The following is a 6,151-nucleotide window of genomic DNA, read 5'->3' as shown; positions in this document are numbered from 1 at the left end:
CAGTAATAATAATAAAGGTTTACTTCAGTAAATAAGCGTTTTTGTTGTGACATACTCAACATTTATAGGAGCAGTAATAAAACACTAATTTTAATAATATAATTCATCCACATAATTTAGATTTAGATAGATATTTATTACATTATTAGGCCGAAAATCAGCTTGTACAGTGACGAAATGACCAAAACAAATTAATTCAATTATCACTGGTTCCAAATACTACCAGCTACTACTCTATTTATGTCGTGTATTTTCGTCGAAATATAATGCATTTAGTGTATGGCATTTCTTTGATATATTACAGAATGAATATTAAGAAGCCAGAATTGGTGGTTAAGATATCCGTTATTAGGAATAAGTTTACCTTTCCATTTCCCCGTTACTTCAAGTTTTAATTCGCACGCATATGAATATTATTTTTTTTAATTCAACGTGCAACTTACACATTCGAATACATTAACAGAGCGCGTCTAATCTCCATCAGAATGAATCGATTTCGGTTGCGTAGCCAAGTCGGGTATTCCCCGAGCTAATATGCAAACAGAATGAAACCCAAACCGCAGTTGGTACCAAAAAAGTCCCTTTTGTATAGAACAGCTCCAAGCCACCCCTTCAGATATCATATTGACATGACAGCGCCTAAATGATACTTCTCCCTTCCCGTGGCCGACAGAATGTGACGTCGAAACGTTTCGAGTTGAAAAGCAAAAGAACAGTCTAAGCGACCGCCGATGCTGTTTTGTCCCACATGACACAGGCCCCGCCAACTGTGCCAGTGACACTGACAAATGACGAACTGTCACCGGGAAATAAGACTGATATGGCAACGGTGCCGCCGCTATTCCTCTATGCTGGATGAAATTCCCTGCGACACACCAGCCATTTTCGCAAATATTTTTCTTGCGTCGCGCCGCATACTTTCGAGCCACGATTTTTGTCGCGCGGAAACAAATTTAAATGCGGGCCATTTTTCCAAAAATAATTACAATGTGCCGCTCCTATATTTTTCCATTTACCAACCACACACCGGGGTGCGCGACGCGTTATAAATAAAAAAAATTTAATAGAAAAGAATGACTGACATTAAACAATGTTGATAACAATTTTTTAATTATGTTAAAGCCCGATAGGTAAAACATTGTGCTAACTTAAATTCATGTCACGGGATCAAATGGAATGTCTAATAAAAAGAAAAAATGTAAACTGTTTGTAATAAATTCACCTAATTACGTAAATTACTAAAATTTCCTACTGGAACATCAGAAAAGTTTCTACAGACAGAAATTATTGCATGCGAGAAACAAATCAATAGCAACAATGTAACCATGGAAAATTGGCCACATCCGAGTTGTATGCCAATATTAATATATGTTCTACCTGACCAAAAAAGGGTCCATCCGAATTGCATCTCGCTTCTCCAAGGGGTTGTTAGCGATTATTAGTCCATATTTAGGCAAATTATAAACTAATTCTACTAAATTCTTTAAAAATAAGTAACTAAGAATTATTTCTATAATTACCCTACGAAATTTAGATGACTGTAAATTAAAGGTAGTTTTGCCGATAGGAGCTAGAGATAGCCTTCAATAAAATTGAAAAAACAGTATTGTATGAAGATAAATAAAAGCAAAACAGAACTACTGGTATGAAAGGGATGAAAAAGTATAGATAGAGGGAATATAAAGAAAGGAGACGAAAAATTAGAAGAAGTGGCTAATAGAGAAAGTAAGAAATGAGAAGGCATTAGAAAGAACAGAGGATACTGAGGAAGTCAATAAGCCTCAGCCATAAAGGACTCGTTAGAGACATATTAGAAGCAGAAACAGGAGTTAAGAGGATTAGAGTTATACTTAGATTAGATTACTACTGATCACAATTAGTTAAGGATGTTCTAGTTTTAGGGAAATGCGAAGATTAGCTCGGGATAGGAAAAAGTGGAGGTGGGTGTCCAACATTGTCTTAGGACTGATGATGATGAGAAGAATAATAATAAAATCTTTATTGTCTATTTTGACTCTTAAATATTCATTTCTTGTATGGTACTAAAATTAAGAACGTGTTCTGTACCTGTATTTATATGAATGACTATTGCTTTATATTAGGTAGAAGAAGAGGTCTGGTATATTTTTTGTAGTGGGTTCTACTGGGTTGTTTGCAATATTTTTCTTGTAGACTAATAAGGCATTTTTTGTTTCTAAATTTTCTAACAAATTTTATTTATCTATACCTATATGTGTATGTTGCAGTTACATTTAACACAATAAGATTTAAACATACCTGCATAATCATCAGAATTGTCTTTAAAATAATATTCATGTTCTCTAATTCCTACATTTGGGGATTGGCTACTTTGTCCGGTATCGCTGTCTTTAATAAATTTATGTTAACAACACATTCGTGTTTTTTCAATACACGTAGGCACTAATAATATTTCATCAGTTATAAAGTCTTCACCTTGTTTGCATAGTGCAGCAACTTATTCTAGCAAAAATTAAAAATTTAAGAACGCATAGAAATGAAGGTGATTTCTATTTAATTCAATTCTCAGCGCGTTTAATTTTTTTTGACCGATAGATTTAGAACAACTGTAAAACAAAATCCGCATTTAAATCCTTCCCTGATTTATAATCCTAATAAACAAGTGTAGGTGCGTTCCGCGATAATTTAATTTGCACTAAGTATGATTGGCACACAATTGTCCCTCCGTCTAGCCGATGCTTATCGATGAAACCGTTTAAAAAAGAACGCGTGATGAACGTTTTGAATTTGAAATGTGCACACATTTACCATTTACTCGTGAGTGAAGTTACTTAAGTATGTTCTGCTGTTGTTTGAAATATCTCGAGGCTTTGTCAGTCAGGAAGGATTCCAGACGACACGTCCTTCATTTTCCTGTATGAATGTATAGGTAGTTGGTGATGGGAACTCATAAGAAATGAATCGGGAGTACCAGCGAGACTGTTCGTTCCTGGTTTGTTCTTTGCTTCTTTTCTATTTGATGTTTACGTGATGGTGTTGTAAACTGCTTGCTTACCAATACCTACACCAACAAAACTTTATTAATAATGTCTATAATAGCAGAATATTTGATAAGCGTTTCTTTGTCTCGTTTTATATAAGTTTTAGCAGATAAAAAAACGTACCTACACTACGTGACCCGAGAAGGGGGAAGATGGTCTTCAAAAATATCACGCTTGGTCTCAGGGCTGGAAGGAGAGCTTAGTATTTCGTTACGTAATTAAATTCTCTAGGGAATTTCGAGCTTTTCCAACAATATTCAAAATTTTCTGTTTGCAAAAAATTATTTAAAACTATATACGTAAAAACTAGAGGGGAAGGGGTCCTGACATACTACGAGGGGTCATCGAGAGGAAGAGGGAGTGGTAAAAATTGTAAAAAATGGCTTACGTAGTATAGGTACGTTCCCAAAGCTTTGCTAGGATCAACACAGTATGTTTAGCACTACGAGGGTGGATTGATAAGTTTCCGGCCTAACCAAGAGATGACGCCACTAGGCCTACCTTGAGGTGACATTCTATAGTACCATCCTTGGATAGCTTGTANATTTTTAATTGTGAATAGTCTCGATCCTTTAATAATAAAACTAGTAAAAAAAAAAGGTGTAAATTTTATTAAAGGAAAAATCATCAACTAGCTGTACAATATTAAGTTGGCGTACAGCAGAAGCTGGTATAAGTTAAACACCGACTATCCTGCTTCAACAGTAGTAACTATACAGGAATCGTGCAGTTTTTGGATAAAATTCTGATCAGTATTTTAACTTTTTTAACAGTTTTAAGGATCTGATAAGCACTCCCACATTTTTGTTAGTTGCCTGAATGGATATAAGTACAATACATTTATATGTGGCATTTTCTTTTCATGTGAAAGGCCATATTTCCAGGTAGGCCATAGCCGAGCCGAAGCAAAAGAATACAAAAAAAAAGAGTGTCTTGCATTCTCGAACACTCCGGCATTTTCCTGGTTTTGCGTCTCTCGTCTCTTGAATATCTTCCGCCATTGTCCCATAACTCATGTCGCACCAGACTTTCTAATCTCGAAACAGGAAAGCACACTATATCCGATGAGCTGTCATGTCACCCAAGCTTTCGCATACGGATCTTGCTTGACGCCGCCGTTAAATATGCACTGCTGATTTTTGAACACCACATCGCAAGCAAAAGAAGGTTCTATTTTTGGACTCACATTTTTTTACACCGGATATGAATTATGACGGTTTTAATGAACTAATTTCTTTTAGAAAACATTAGTAAAATAAAGGTGTATTATCTTTCGTTTAATGATAGGATATTGCTGTAGGTATTGGAATTAATTAATAGAGTTTTCGGAAAAAACAGTCAAATCACAGATGCAAATGCTTCTGGTCTGTAAGGTCTTATGCAATTAAATCATACTTTTGGCATGCACCTAAGTTAAAAATTACGCACAGAGGAAGTCAAGACAATATAGAAGATCCCAATTTGTTAATTGAATGTCACCGCAATAATTATATTAATTCATTATTATTTCTCGTATTATTTTTTTACATGTGCTTGTCTATTATTTCATTTTGGGGGACATTCATCCCAAATAAATGTTTCAGTTTATTATTTATTTTTTTTTTTGGCATAATTAACACATTAAAAACAAGCAATAATTTTTAACTGGTTTAGTACATTCGTAAAAATATCGGCAAGGATTTCACATAATTACATTAGTTATTTAATTTTAAATATATATTGAACTTTTTAATCAATTAGATACCTATACTTGTGGTCAATGTACGAAGTAAATAAAAACATCAAATGGAAGCATCTTGTCCCATAATACAAATGATTAAAAAGCCTAAACATCATTAGTTTTTATTGATGTTTGAACTAATTTACCAAGACCTGTTCATTAAATGTAATTGAAGTTTAGCCTCTTATAGGTTAATTAAGACATAAAACTGTTAAGATGCCGTTAAATTAATTATCGTGACACACAGGCATGTTTAATGGGGGGACAGTTTTATTTATTGTTTCAATTTAAACCGGAATGATTGATGATTTCACTTAAATTACACATTTTATCGCAAAATTATTCATATGGCTTTATTTATAGATGAAAATACAGTCCACTTTCCTATGGGATGACCGACATTGAAAAAATTAAAAATATTTATTATTTTAAATTTTTTTACAAAAGGAAGCATCTTTATCTGATGTTTTTATAAATAGGTAAATTCCCATCTTAATAATTATAATAATAATTTATTTATTGCCTATACATTTCACATTTTCAGAAAATGCCTTTGTTACCATAGTCATAAATGGGCTGCTTCATTTTGAATTGTTGCTGATTATACTTTAATTTTTTTTAAAGAATGACTTAATTCTGGTATTTATTATTTTACCACATTAACCTAATTGCAAGACAATGAATTGTATACAATGTTAATACAAGTACAGCATAGTGAATCAGTTCCAAGTCTGGAATCAAACGAAAACTGTTGGTTGTTTCAAGCAGAACCTTTTTTGATCATAATTAACTATTTCAACAATGATAGATATTTACTAATATTAGTAAAGTAACATAAATTGTCAGTTTGAACAGGTAGTTTCATTTTAAACAGAAAAATGTTCACAAATTTGTAGTTTGACTTGCAACACATGTGACGCTAAAGGTAGATTTCCTCAGCTTAAGTCGATTACTAATGTCAATAAAAATTTTGGAACATTTTCAATGTTTTTTTTTTAGTTTTTATAAAAGAAATTTAATTTAAATCAATTAAAAATTGAATAGATTTTGCCTTTACTTAAATGAATTAATGTATCTTTTTTTGTAAGAACGTTGAATCCAGTTTGCAAAAACTAAAAGAAAATAGTGAGTGGAAGCTCAAACGGTGGAATATTTGTAAGGATTTTATTTAATCATTTCGTTGTCCTATAACTTCCAAGATGCAATATTTATTTGAAGAACTGATTTTTTTGAAAAATTGAGATTTTTCTATAATAACTATAGATTTTCACTGCATATTCTTTTTTAAAAATGCAGACCATATTTGTCACAACGATATGTAATACTCAAAACATAATTCAAAAATAACATAATAATAAGAGCGAACATAAAGATAGGAGATGAAAAATTAGAAGTGTCTGATTTTAGATAT

Source organism: Agrilus planipennis, unplaced genomic scaffold (genome assembly GCF_000699045.2).
Source record: "Agrilus planipennis isolate EAB-ADULT unplaced genomic scaffold, Apla_2.0 scaffold50, whole genome shotgun sequence".
NCBI lineage: Eukaryota > Metazoa > Arthropoda > Insecta > Coleoptera > Buprestidae > Agrilus > Agrilus planipennis.
This window is presented reverse-complemented; position numbering follows the sequence as displayed.